The following is a 15,229-nucleotide window of genomic DNA, read 5'->3' on the forward strand; positions in this document are numbered from 1 at the left end:
GATCTTCTCACATTGAGGGTCAGTCCACCCAAAGACCCCCTTTCTTCAATGGATCCGACTACTCATACTGGAAGGCTAGGATGAGAATATTCGTCCAAGCCCAAGACTATGAGATGTGGACCATTGTAGTGAATGGCCCATATATCCCATCCACATATGTAGAGGGTGTTAAGGTACCCAAATTAGAAAAGGATTGGGATGAACATGACATGAGAAAGGCACAATTAAACTCTAAAGCTATGAATGTGTTTTATTGTAACTTAGATAGAAATGAATTCAATAGGGTCTCTACTTGCAACTCTGCAAAAGAGATCTGGGATAGACTTGAAGTGACCCATGAGGGCACGAATCAAGTTAAAGAATCCAAAATTAATATATTGGTTCATAAGTATGAACTATTTAAAATGGATTCTAATGAGACAATCACTAGCATGTTCACTAGGTTTAACATTGTCAATGGCCTAAAAAGCCTTGGCAAGAGCTATACTAACAGTGATCTTGTCAGGAAAATACTTCGCTGTCTACCAAGGTCATGGAAAGCCAAGGTGACGGCAATCCAAGAAGCTAAAGACTTGAACAAGCTTCCACTCGAAGAGCTCCGTGGATCCCTAATGACTCACGAGCTAACCATGAAGCAACACAGCGAAGAAGAGTCCTCCCATAAGAAAAAGGTAATAGCACTTAAATCTACTTCATCTAACAAAGACTTGTCCTGCAGTAGCAGCAGTGAAGAAGAACATAAGGAAGATGATGGTGAGGCTCTTCTTGTGCGCAAGTTCAAGAGATTCATCAACCACAAGAAGTCCTATCATCAAAGGAGAGGCCCCTCAAATTTCTACCGCAAGGACAAAGGTAAGGAAAGGGAAAACGAGGGGATTGGGTGTTACGAGTGCAAGAAGCCGGGTCACATAAGAGCAGAGTGCCCCTTACTGAAGAAGGGGAGTAAGTACAAGAAGAAGAAGGCTCTTGTCACTACACTATCCGACTCCGACTCATCATCCTCCTCATCAGATGATGAACAAGAAGAGAAGGCCAATTTCTGCTTCATGGCCAACGAAAACGAGGTAACTTCCGATACGCATCTTGATTTTTCTTTTGATGAACTTTATGATGCATTTAATGAGTTAATGGTAGAATATAAGGCTATAAATCTTAAGAATAAAGAACTGAAAATAGCTAATCAATCATACCTACATAAATACGATAAATTAGTTAAGGATAAGGACTTAATCACCAAAGAAAATATTGAACTTAAAACAAGCAACCAACTTTTAACTCAAAAGACTAACACCTTAACTAAAGATAATGAAAAACTAACTAAGGAATTTTCAGAACTTAAAAAATATAAACAAACCTTAGATAAGGATCTTACAAAAGAACTTAATGATCTAAAAGCAGAAAATCAAACACTAACTAAAGAACTTAACAAATACAAACCCTTAGTTGAAAAATTTACATATAGTTCTGAAAAGTTAAACATGATACTAAATAGTCAACGAGCAGTATTTAATAGAGCGGGTTTAGGGTATAAACCAAGAAATAAACAAAAACTTCTTAGTAACTTCTTTGTTAAAGCTGGAGAAACTAAAACTAAGAAAATAACCTGCTTTTGTTGTGGAACTAATATCATCCAAGAAAAAGCCTCTCCTTCTCTCTCCCTTATCCCTTCTTTCTTACAAACCTCTCTCTTTTGTCCTAGCCCAAGACAAGAGGGTCTTCTTTAGGACAAAAAGGCTAGTGAATGTTTTAGAGGTAGAAAGGAAGAAGGAAGTGAAGAAAAATCAGCCAATTAAATCCTTTGGAAGGATTGAACAACTAGAATCAAGTTTTGGTGGAGCTAGAGTCTTGAACCCATTTCTGTGTGGATCAACATTGGAGGGTGAACATTTGGGCACCTTAGGACATCTTCAGACATATTGGATATAGCGTGATAGGTTTTTATCTATATCAAGATTATATTTTCTACATTATTTGGTTATACTATTAAGGTGATCTTGGCTTATTAAGATTTCATATAATGGGTTTTATAAGAAAATTTTATAATCTCGTATCTTCTGCTGTGCCCTAGGGCACTGGAAAACCTAACACTTTGAAGCTTGCACACTTTAGACTCATCTGCAGATGTAAAACCTTCAGGTTGTATCATATACACTTCCTCTTCTAAATCTTCATTTAGAAATGCGGTCTTTACATCCATTTGCCAGATTTTATAGTTTAAATGTGCTGCTATCGCAAGCACAATCTGAATGGACTTGAGCATTGCCACAGGAGAAAATGTCTCGTCATAGTCAATACCATAACGTCGACGATATCCTTTGGTAACCAGACGGGCTTTATAGGTCTCTACCTTTCCGTCTGCACCCTGTTTTCTTTTGAATATCCACTTACACCCTATGGGTTTAATCCCTTCGGGTGGGTCAACTAATGTCCATACATCATTTATCTTCATGGATTCTATTTTGGATTGCATGGCTCAAAGCCATTTATCAGAGTCATACCTCTGCATTGCATTCATATATGTGATCGGATCCTCATCGTTTTCATCAAGTTTGATAGGATCCCCATCCCGGACCAAGAAACCGTAGTATCTATCCGGCTGACATGGTACTCTACCTGATCGCCTTAATGGTGCATCTAAGATGGGTTCTGGATCTGATCTAATCAACTCCGACTCAATTGGTTCAGTGGATGGTGTCGGGTCTTATACATGTTGAACTTCTCTAAGCTCAACATTAGAGCTTTTAGTTCCTACACTAAGAAATTCTTTCTCTAGGAAAACAGCTCTATTGCTTACGAACAACTTTTGTTCTTCAGCAAAGTAGAAGTAATATCCTTTAGTTTCTTTAGGATAACCAACAAAGAAACATATATCAGACTTGGGTTCAAGTTTGTCTATCTTCAAACGTTTGACGTACGCTGGACACCCCCAAACCCTAAGGTGAGAGAGCATCGGCTTACGTCCAGTCCACATCTCATGCGGTGTTTTATTTACAGACTTACTTGGAATCTTATTTTGAATATAGCAGACTGACTCAAGAGCATATCCCCAAAAGGATATGGGCAGATCAGCAAACCTCGTCATGGATCGAACCATGTCTAACAGAGTTCGATTTTTTCTTTCCGACACACCATTATATTGTGGTGTACCAGGAGGAGTCCATTACGAGAGAATCCCATTTTCTCCTAGATATATCAAAAACTCACTGGTGAGGTATTCACCTCCTCTATCTGATCGAAGAGTTTTAATACTCTTTCCAGTTTGTTTTTCTACATCATTACAATATAATTTGAATATTTTAAATGATTCAGATTTATGTCTCATTAAATAGACATAACCATACCTAAAAAGGTTGTCTGTAAACGTAATAAAATATGAATATCCACCTCTAGCATTTGTGCTCATTGGCCCACATACATCAGAATATACAAGGGTCAATAAGTTACTGGCTCGTTCACCTTTTTCGGTAAAAGGTGATTTGGTCATTTTACCAAGAAGGTATGATTCACAGGTTGTCAATGATTCACAATCATTAGCATCGAGGATTTCCTCTTTACTTAACATGTTCATCCTGTTCTTGTTAATATGACCTAGCCTATGATGCCAAAGGTAGACATCCGTGACATTATCTATTCTAGGGCGCTTATTGGACTTGTACATTATATGAACATGCTGTGACAAAATGTAAATGCCATTACTCAGAGTTCCATTCATTACAGAAGCACCATTCCAAATGATATTGCAATGATCCTTTTTTATTGATATTTCATAACCATTTTTGGCCAAAAGGCCTACAGAAATGACATTCAATAAAAAACTTGGACAATAGTGATAATCACTAAGGACATTTACATGAGAGCTGAATTCAAGTTTAAGAATTCCTAAAGCTAGAACTGGAACTGATCTTCTATCTCCAACATTTAGGAACCTTTCTCCTTCTTCAAACCTCTCACTAACTTGTAGCCCTTGCAACGAATTGCAAATATTAAAAGGACTACCAGTATCCAATACCCAGGTCGAATTATCATAAATAGAAAAATTGCAAGGTGTTATCATATAAGTACCTTGATTGGCAACTGATTGCCCACTTTTTTTAGGCGGTTCGGATTGAGGGATGCAATGTAAAGGGGACAGTTCCTCTTCCAATGTCCTTGCTTCTTACAGAAGAAGCACTCTGCCTAGCTCTGATCAGCCTTTTTATTCTTTTTCTGACTAGGCTGAGCATGGTGCACCTATTTCTTTTAGATTTTATTTTTCTTTTTTCCTTTTTTAAAGGTATCACGACCTCTGGACGAACCTCCCACTAAATTCACCGACCCTTTTAGGAGTTGGTGATCCTTCTCAAAAGTTTGTAGTAAACCCAACAATTGGTGATAATTTACTACCAGTTTTGTCATACGAAAGTTGGTAAGAAATGAGCGGTACGAACCAGGATGAGAATTCAGTATAGCATCCTTTCCCAATTGATCATGTAGGAGAGATCCAAAAGTGCCTAGGAGCTCAATTAACTCAATCATGTACAATACATGATCGGTCACCGAAGCCCCATCCTTCATACGTGCGCTGAAAATAGCACAACTTTTAGTTTTCTATACCAATTATTGAAGTTGGGACCAGTCAACTTGTCATTATCCAATAATGAGCGAAGGACAAATTAGTGGCCATTTCTGTATAAAAGAAAATTTGGCTATTAGTATATGAATTGACTAAACACATTAGACTTGGACTTTAGTCTAAAGGTACTTCCACTATTTTATACAAATTGGTAGCCTCTACCTCCAATTCGAAAAATTACTCTTAATTCTTTAGTGGGCACTAGAACCCAATAGATCGCATATAGGCCCGAGTGTGGCTCAGCTAACCCATATGCACCTATTGGTAGGTTCTTAACCAATTGCTTCACAAAGCAACTTCTAGTGATGATTTTGCCCTAGGTTTTTCGGCAGGCGTGTGGCACCTCCACTGAATATCCTAGTCAGGTCCAACCATTAAATGATAGGGTTAAGTCTAATCAACTAATAGACGACCAAGCCCGAGTGTGGCTTGGCTCATCTGACCGCCTATTGAAGGTACACTTAACTCATCATACATTGAGTGACAATTTCAATGCTTGATAAGTACCAGGCGTGTAGCGCCTTCAATAATTATCAAAATATTGGACCCATTATCACCAAACTTAATGGGAGGCTATGACCTAGTTATCACCATAACTATTTTATTTTAAGGACCTAATAATTTTAGAGAATTTTATAATTAGGATAGATGAGAAGATCCGGTTAGTCTAATTTCTTCCACTGACTTCACCAAATCAGATTAGACTGAAACCGGTTAAGGAGGCACCTAAATCAGTCAAACTGATTTTTCTTATAGGCATGGGCTAACTCGAATCATTAAGTAATCCAATCAAAATGTGATTGACCATGTCGGCCAGGTAAGTGAGATCGGTGGAAGGGATATGTCATTAACTCGACAAAGACGAATCAGTGCGAGTAGCTCCTAATTAAAAACTACCGGTCAAAACTGTCAAACTTACCTTAGACACCGACTGGTTAATCAATTTCGATTTGATTACTCAAATGACTTGGGCTACACCTCTGAGCCTAAATCAAGTTCCATCTTGGTCTAATCAAAGACATGGACTTGATCCATCTACAACTATTGTAAATTGACCTGGAATTTTTTTGACCTAATCTAGTTACTACTTAATTAGATTTGATCAATTAATTCTATTTGTCCATGTATGATTCTAACCTTAGGTCTAACCCAATCCTAGGAACTTGATTCAAACTAACCCATATGCCCAAAAAATTATGCAATGTCAATTAATTGAGTTACAATTCTATTTCATAACACTTAATTCTCAATTAAGTTTAGACTTATGAAAGTTTTGATCATTGCATATTTCTTTTTAATTACATATTAATTACAATCTTTCAGTTCTTAAAACATATTTTCAGATCTGAGTTTTTGTAATTAATCACATGTAATCAGATTTAATTCATGTTTAAGTCATTATGTTTTATGTCATGCATCACATATACATAATAACATGAATTAATTCAAACAACATACATCTTATGTATTTATTTTTTTACTTTTATTTTCAGATCTGATTTGTTCATTAAAATCAGAGATCATATGAATCATAAACTTTATTTAGATCTAATCTAGACAATATTATGATTTCAGATTTATTCATGTTACTAATTCTAACACAAACATGCATCATATGCATCCAAAATTTCAGATCTAGTTACTCATGCATAATCAGCAATTAAATCAATCATAAAAAATACTTTAGATCTAATCTAAACATATTCATGATTTTAGATTTAATTACAAAAATTAAACATAAATGTTTAAATACGAACCTGGCTCTGATACCACTGAAAGTGAATCTTAGGTTCTTCAGTATTAAGCATGCTGAATTTTTTTTTTTAAAACCATGGCTGAACCTGATTGGGTTGCCTACGTACCCCTTCAAAAGGGGGATCAAGCCATACATAGTTCTTTTTAAGTTTTAAAATGCAGCGGAAAAATCGAATCAAACAATTTAATTGATGCATGCTTACAAGATCAAATCTAGAAATCAGCACCTTAAGAACACATAGGATTATACCGGAATCGTTTAAACAATTATGCTAAAACTTTCATGCATGATTAACTATTAGATCTAAAAGGTAAACACTCTTTTCTGATTAATCTCTGAATATCCATCGAATGGATTCTGGAGATAACTCCGGGAGGAGCCCCAAAGGAGGGTAAAACCTCGGGGAATCAGACCTAAATCCTGACTCCAAAATAAAATATTGATGTGGGATTAATACCTTTTATGATAGAAGAAACTTGTGGATCTGATCCTTGACTTCGCAGCCACGCATACGAATGGCCTCTATGAGAAGTATATGCGAAGCCCTAGGTAGATCGTCTTCTGCGGGAGTGCTCGCTCGCGTAGGAATGTTGCAATGGCTGAAGCTGTCTCCTTCTAAACACTCAACCTTTGATTGTTCTTCAAGGATATGGAGGATGGACGTGAGGAAGAAGGAGAAGAAGGGATGGAGGCCCTCAGAGAATTTTTTTAAGAATTTTTTGAAACTTCTAAATATTATATATTTTGAACCCAAGGCATGGGGGTCATTTATAACCAAAAGACCACCCCACACCTCACACCTAATTTAGCCGATAAAATCCCCAAAAAATTCTAGTGGTTTGACAGCTAAGAGGAGATAAACATATCCAAATTTTGTGCATTTTGGATATCTAAAAGATAGGAGTTCATGCATCTAAAGTTCAGCCGCAGACCACCCTATTTCATGCACCATGCAATCCCTACAAATTAGGAAATTCATCTAAATCTTTCTAGGAAGATTTAAGGTGCCATTTTTATAGGAAATATAGCCCCACGTCTCCTCTCATCTCATGCCAATTTTTGGCCAAAAATAAGGAGGAAAGGCATGGAAAATATTGGGAATAAATCAAGATATCATTCTTCTCCAAGAAGATAAGGATGGGTTCCTAAAATTTAGGAATTCTTCTCCTTATCCAATTCTGATTATTTGGACTCATAATCCTCATCAAATAAGGTCTTCTAATTGATTTGGATCAAGCCCAATCTAATTGGGTCAAGTTTCATCAATTTGGTCAAGCTCAATCTACTTGGGTTGAACCCAATCCAATTAGGTCAAACCCTAATGCAGCCCAAATTGAATCCTATTCAATTTGGCTCAACCTAAGCCCAATTACTCAATCAAATTGAGTTTATTAGCAATCTAATTGCTAATTAATGCTTCAATAATTCAATAATTATTTTAATGCAACTTTTGCTTAGGATAATTTGTCAATCGAATTGACCAAATTATTCCTGAATGATTCTTAATCATCAATCAGCCATTTGATCAACCTAGAAATTTCTATGCGTGTGACCTCATAGGTTCGAACCTAAGCCGGTAGTATAGGAACATCTTTCTATACTAATCAATGTGACCATCTAGCAATGGTACCCGACGTCCAGATAGGCCGAATATATATGAAGCAAATATTCTGAAACCCTGGATTATGGTTACTGTATAATGCAATCCCTTTGACTCCTAATGCCAGGATGACTTAGAGCTCACTGTCAACCCTATAATTAGTACATCCATTATGTGATTAACTTTAGATATCCCGTGACTCCTCACTGGGATTACCCTGGCCAAGGTTTTGCTAAATTAATCACAAGACATTATCTCCTATTTCTAGGAGGGGTCAATTCCATCTTGACTCACAACTGACTACGCAAGTACTTGACTGCACCCAGTAACCTTCCGTCACTAAATTAGAAATTCAGATAGTCCGGTATCAAAGTACAGTGAGTTGCTTGCTAGTCACAGGTTGCGGTCTCAAGTCAGAGGGCCAAACTTATACCCATATCTACTCGGAACATCTCTCGACAGTAGAGCATTCCGGAATTGGTCACGTTCGGTGAAATGTACTCCTACACTTCACCTGTGTGGTATACCAGTATCTCCACACTCCTTGGTTAAGAGGACAACCAACGTATATGTCATACAACAACCTAATCTCGATAATGTTGTCGTCCTAGTAACAACATATCATTCGGTTGCGAACAAGTTTAAGGACTCAAAGATAAATCCTCCTTTATCATAACATAAGTCCTAAGGACTTCATCATATAAGTGTTCATTTGAAGATGAAATGATGAATAATGCCAAATAACACTTTATTAATTTATCAATTCATTTACAAAATTCAATCATCAATATGCTGATGATTGACATTTAGGATACAATTCCCTTTGGGTTGGCAACGGGGCAAAAGTTGCTGCTGTGGCTGTGGGCACCTATCCTCTGCGACTACCGTCTGGTTTTAGTTTATTACTTAGAGACTGTTATTATGTACCTGCTGCTTGCAGAAATTTGATTTCTATTTCATGTCTAGCACAGGATGGTCATGTTTTTACATTTGACAAAGACTGCTGTTCTATTTATTTCAGAAATAAAATAGTCGCACGAGGTTTTATGATTGACAGTCTCTATTATTTGCATATGGATGTATCAGTAAATATGTTTGAGCAAGAAGTGAGTGCCAAAGGATCCAAGAGATCCATAGATGAAATAAACCAGAAGTATTTGTGGCACCTCAGGCTTGGCCATATTGAAGAAGACAGAATGAACAAAATGGAAAAAAATGGGCTTTTCGGCTCATTGACTTTCGAGTCATATCTAGTTTGCCAGTCCTGTCTTCAAAAAAAAATGGCTAGATTGCCCTTTATGGGACATGGGGATAGGACCACTAAAATACTTACCCTGGTATACACTGACGTGTGTGGCCCATTTGATGTGCTTGCCAGGGACCGTTATTCGTACTTCATTATCTTTACCGATGACTATTCTTGATATGAATATATGCATCTTATGAGACACAAATCTGAGTCTTTTGAAAAGTTCAAAGAGTTCAGAAATGAAGTAGAAAAATAAACTGGGAAACCCCTTAAGGCTCTTCGATCAGATCGAGGAGGAGAATAGAGAATTTTGAGACTATCTTAAAGAGAATGACATAGTCTCACAATGGACTCCTCCAGGTACACCTCAACTCAACGGGATGTCAGAAAGGAGGAATCGAACTCTATTAGATATGGTCCGGTCCATGATGAGCTTTACTGATTTACCTATGTTTCTTTGGGAAGATGCCTTACTTACCACAATTTTTCTACTGAATAGAGTTCCCTCTAAATCCGTTCCTACCACACCGTACTAGATATGGCATGGTAAGAAACCAAGTCTTGGTCATCTTAAGATTTGGGGATGTCTGGCCCATGTCAAGCGTCTACAGACGGACAAGTTAGAGGCTAGGACCATAAGTGCTCAATTTATAGGGTATCCTAAAGAGTCATTAGGATATAATTTTTATGTCTCAGAGGATCACAATGTGTTTGTGAGCCGACATGTCATCTTCTTGAAAAAATAGTTTATCCTTGAGAGAGGCAGTGGGAGAAAAATTGAGCTTGAAGAGAAAGTCTTTGAAAAGCAATGAGTCATGGATCCTATAGAACCCATTCAAACAAAGCTAGTACATGTTGTACCTCCTCCATCTCACAGATCTAGTAGGATTTCTCATCCTTCTGATAGATACTTAGGTATGCTTATAGAGGATACCAAGAAAATATTCCTTATGGGAGATAGGGAACACATACAGGATCCCAAAATCTACAACGAGGCGATATTAGATATCGATTCCGAGAAATGGCTGGAAGCTATAAAGTCAGAGTTAGACTTCATGTATTCCAACCAAGTCTGGAGCTTAGTAGATCCACCAGAAGGTATTGTACCTATTGGATGCAAATGGATCTACAAAAGAAAGATAGATTTGGATGGAAAAGTATAGACCTATAAGGCAAGGCTAGTGGCGAAAGGGTATAGTCAGCGCGAAGGCATTGACTATCAGGAGACCTTTTCACCGTAGCCATGCTGAAATCCATCCGAATATTGCTTGCCATTGCAGCATTTCATGATTATGAAATTTGGCAGATGGATGTGAAAACTGCTTTTCTAAATGAATATCTTGATGAAGATATCTATATGGAGCAGCCTTTAGGTTTCACTTCTAGTGATGGAGATCACAAGGTCTGCAAGCTGCAAAGGTCCATTTATGGGCTAAAGTAAACATCTCAGAGTTGGAACACTCATTTCAATGATGCAATCAAAACGTTTGATTTCATCAAGAACGAAAAGGAACCGTGTGTTTACAAAAAGGTTAGTGGGAGTGCTGTCGTGTTTCTCGTACTATACGTGGATGACATTCTCCTGATTGGAAATGATATTTCCATGCTAACCTCCGTCAAGGTTTGGTTGTCAAAAGAGTTCTTCATGAAAGACCTTGGGGAAGCATCCTATATTTTGGGAATTAAGGTCTATAGAGATAGATCTAAGAGGATGCTTGGCCTATCACAGAAGATGTACATAGAGGAGGTGCTGAAGAGGTTCAGCATAGAAAACTCTAAGAAGGATCTATTACCCATTAGGCATGGGATTCATCTCTCCAAGAAGATGTGCCCCAACACTTCTGAAGAGATTCAACGCATGAGCAAGATCCCTTATGCTTCGGCAATAGGGAGCCTCATGTATGCCATGCTATGTACATGACCTGATATAGCTCTTGCTGTGGGTGTCACTAGCAGATATCAGTCGAATCCAGATGAAGAGCACTGGACAGCTGTGAAGAACATTCTTAAGTATTTGAGAATAACTAAAGATTTGTTCTTGGTTTTTGGAGGAGCATCAGAGTTAAAGGTAGAAGGATACACATATTCAGACTTTATGACTGATATCGATGATAGAAAATCTACATCTAGATATATATTTTTGTGCAATGGAGGTACGATGAATTGGAAAAGTTCTAAACAACCGATCATTGCTGATTCTACTATGGAAGCTGAATATATCGCTGCCTCTGAAGCTGCTAAGGAAAGCTTCTGGTTTAAGAAATTCATTGTGGAATTGGATATAATGTCATCAAATGCCATAATACCCTATTGCGATAATAATGGCGCCATAGCTCTTGCTAAGGAGCCAATGTCTCATCAGAAGTTCAAGCATATAGAATGGCGCTTTCACCTCATACGCGACTATATTGAGAAGAAATATGTCGAGGTGTAGAGAGTAGACTCCGCGGACAACGTGGCAAATTCGTTCACTAAGCAGCTAAGTCAGCAAAGAACTGAAGCCCACCTTGAGAAGATGGAACTTAGATATATGACTGATTGGCTTTAGTGCAAGTGAGAGATTGTTAGATATATGCCCTAGAAGCCAATATGGCTGACACATTATTAATTCTGAAACATAGTTTTGTACTTGACTTTATTATTATTGAATAAATAAAAGGCATCTTTTTATTCATATTGTTTATGTGTCTATGAATCGTCTAAGGAATTAATAAGATGATGATGCATATTCTCAAGAGTTGAGAATTTGAGCCATGTATCATCGGTGATTAATTTCTAAATGCTCCTGAATGATGGATCATCATGAGGACGGTGAACGATCCGATGAGATCAGTGCACACATTGCTTTCCTTATGGATAGACGAGACATGAGTCTACAGTGTGGAGATGCTGAAGTAATAGTTGTTAGGAACCCGCCCATGCCGTAGAAAAATTTCAAAAATTTCAGATGCAGCGGAAGAGGCATGCGCGGGATCAACCGTTCATCGCATGAACGTTGTTTAAAACCGTTCATAGATAGATAAGGATTAATTACTTTTTAAAAATATTAGAAGATCAGATCTTCACCTTGTGCGGGTAGATGATCACCGCAAACTGATGATCGTGGTTTTTGGATGAAGGTTCGCTTGAAGCCGTTCAAGTGCCCGGCCTCTACGGGTATCCACACGAAGCAGGAACCAATCCAAGCTCTCTATCTCCCCGGGGTGCTAGCTCCCTTGCAGAGATAACTTTTGATGGCTGATCTCCTCTCTTTCTTTCAACTCTTGAATGTACTTGAGAGGAGGAAGAAGAAGGATGAAGAAGAGGAAGAGGAACGAAGCCCCTGCAGCCTTTTACTTTCCCTTGCGTTGGATGAAGCAAAGGAGGAGGGAGGAGGCCGCCTAGCTTTCTTCCTTGTATCACCTTGCTTGCGGCTGAAACAAGAGGAGAGGAGAGGGAGGCCACGGCTTGGAGGGGAGAGGGCTTCAATTGCATGCCCTAGCTGCCGCCCACCTCCCCTTTTTAAAGATATCTGGAGCTCCTAACATTTAGGAGCTCTTGATTAGTTCCCTAAGAGGGGGCGTCAGCCCCCTCTCTTCATGCCGCACCAATCAGGAGGAGAGGGGCTCATGCCCCTCTTACTTGGTTAACCTAATCCTTCTCCAAGGAGGATTAGGTGCCCTTCTCATGGTTTAGTCCTAATCTAATTAGGATTAACCAAATCATGAATCAATCGGGTTCAATCTATGCTAGTCCTAATCCAATTAGAACTTGAATGAACCATGACTCAATTGAACTCTTCAATCCTAACCCAATTAGGAGTCATGTTGATTCATTAGATTAATAATTAATTAGGACTTAAGAAATTCTAATCCAATTAGGACTTGTTTAATTCTAGTCCTAATCTAATTAGGACTCTAATTTGAATTCGAAGTCCTAATCCGATTAGGACTCTAGGAATCCTACTCCAAGTAGGAATCCAAATTTAATTCAAAACTCCGAATCTAATTAGGATTATAGGAATCCTACTCTAAGTAGGAATCCTAGTCCTACTCCAAATAGGATTCCCAGTCCAAGTAGGAATCCTAGTCCATGTAGGAATCCTAGTCCTAATCCAATTAGGACTCTAGGAATCCTACTCCAAGTAGGACCCTTGTTTTAAGTCCAATTAATTAATTCCCTTTGTTCCTTCCTCAGCTTATTATCAATCGAATTGATTACTTGTGATTCCTAATCACGATTCAACCATTGGATCGGTCAATGCCTCTAGTATGTGTGACCCCATAGGTTCTACTCTGACTGGTAGTGAGATATATTGTGATCTCTATCACAATATCATTGAAAACTCCTTTCAATGGGTCGGAACGATTCCAACTCTACTCATTAGGGTTTAGCGATCATCAAGATAATCCTATGAGTCCCACCATCCACCAGTGACACCTAGCAACTTGTAGTGGCTACCCAGCAGAATAGAATTATGAACCTCTAGGTGGAGTTATCATTTGATACAGTCCTTCTATCGTGGATCCTACAAGATGGAGGTCATGGATAACTCGTCAAACCCCTTCGTCTGTCATATGTCAAGATTTATTCAACTTAAGTTCGAAAGCAGAGAACTCTTTCTCCACTGTGCAATCTGCCCCGGCCGAGGTCTTACGAACTCAGTCTTATAAATCACATAGGATCTTGAAAGTGAATCCTAGGTTCTTCGGTGTTTAGCATGCTGAATTTTTTTTTTTTTGAAAACCATGGCTGAACCTGATCGGGTTGCCTACGTACCCCTTCATAAGGGGGATCAAGCCATACGTAGTTCTTTTTAAGTTTTAAAACGCAGCGGAAAAACCGAATCAAACAATTTAATTCATGCATGCTTACAAGATCAAATCTAGAAATCAGCACCTTAAGAACATATAGGATTATGCCGGAATCGTTTAAACAATTATGCTAAAACTTTTATGCATGATTAACTATCAGATCTGAAACTTAAGAACTCTATTCCAATTAATCTCCGAATATCCATCGAATGGATTCTGGAGATATCTCCGTAAGGAGCCCCAAAAGAGGGTAAAACCTCGGAGAATTGGACCTAGACCTTGACACCATAATAAATGATTAATGCTAGATTAATACCTTTTATGATGGATGAAAGTTGTGAATCTGATTCTTGACTTCGCAGCCACGCACACGAATGGCCTCTACGAGAAGTACATGCGAAGTCCTGAAGGATCTTCTTCCGCAACAGTGCTAGCAGCTGCAGAACACTTGAAAGCTGAAATCTGCCCGCCGGGATTCAATCAACTCTTGATCAATCGTCTTGAAGCAGATAGAGATGAGGTTTGTAAGGGAAGTAGAGGACTCAGATCTGATCTTGAATCTTCTAGATATTCATCCTGAAAATCCTATCTAAAATGGAGAAGAAGAGGAGGAGGAGGCGGGTGAGGAAGAAGGCTGCAATGGATGTGTTTTTGGTGCCCATGTTTGATCCCTTTTAATGGCCTCCAAATTTTCATTCAAAATTCGAAATTTATTTTCAGAAAACCTCTTTTAGTTGGCACATGCAAAGGAATAGGAACAACCCAAATCAGATCTCAACCAAATCTGATTTAAATTCAAATTTTAAACACATGTGCAAGAGGGAAGGAATTTGAAATCCATGCGGCAAGGTAAAACACTTCATAATTTCGAAATCACCTCTTGAAATTCGAATTTAATCCATTCAAAAACTCAGACGCCACCTTGGCTGATGGTTTGAGTGATTAAAATCATTTAACACATTGCTTAATGTTTGAATTTAAATTCAAATAACAAACAATGTCGCCATGTGTCAAGCAATGGGTCCATGTGCCATGCAATAATTTTGGTTTATTTAAAATTCATGAAATCCAATTCCATGTCACCAATAATTGCCACATCATCTGAGCCTAATCCTCTTGGGTTGCACCTAATCAAATTTGGTCAAACCCGAATTAAAACAAAGCAATTTGGTTGAACCCAATCTAATCAGGTCAGACCCTGATTGAGCTCAAATTGAAT

The 15,229-nt window shown here is 38.2% G+C and overlaps 1 protein-coding gene across 1 annotated transcript in view; it reads right to left on the minus strand.

Moving 5' to 3' along the window:
• Positions 1–5,356: 5,356 nt before the first annotated feature.
• The window catches only part of LOC149768243 (DNA oxidative demethylase ALKBH2-like), a 39,785-nt gene continuing 29,912 nt past the window's right edge, over positions 5,357–15,229 (minus strand). Inside the window, exon 5 of the mRNA XM_089928787.1 lies at positions 5,357–14,599. The gene's annotated coding sequence lies outside the window, so the exon portion shown is untranslated. The remainder of the gene's footprint in view (positions 14,600–15,229) is intronic.

Source organism: Phoenix dactylifera, chromosome 2 (genome assembly GCF_051530095.1).
Source record: "Phoenix dactylifera cultivar Ajwa chromosome 2, Ajwa_hap1_PhDact_Kaust_v1.1, whole genome shotgun sequence".
NCBI classification, from domain to species: Eukaryota; Viridiplantae; Streptophyta; class Magnoliopsida; order Arecales; family Arecaceae; genus Phoenix; species Phoenix dactylifera.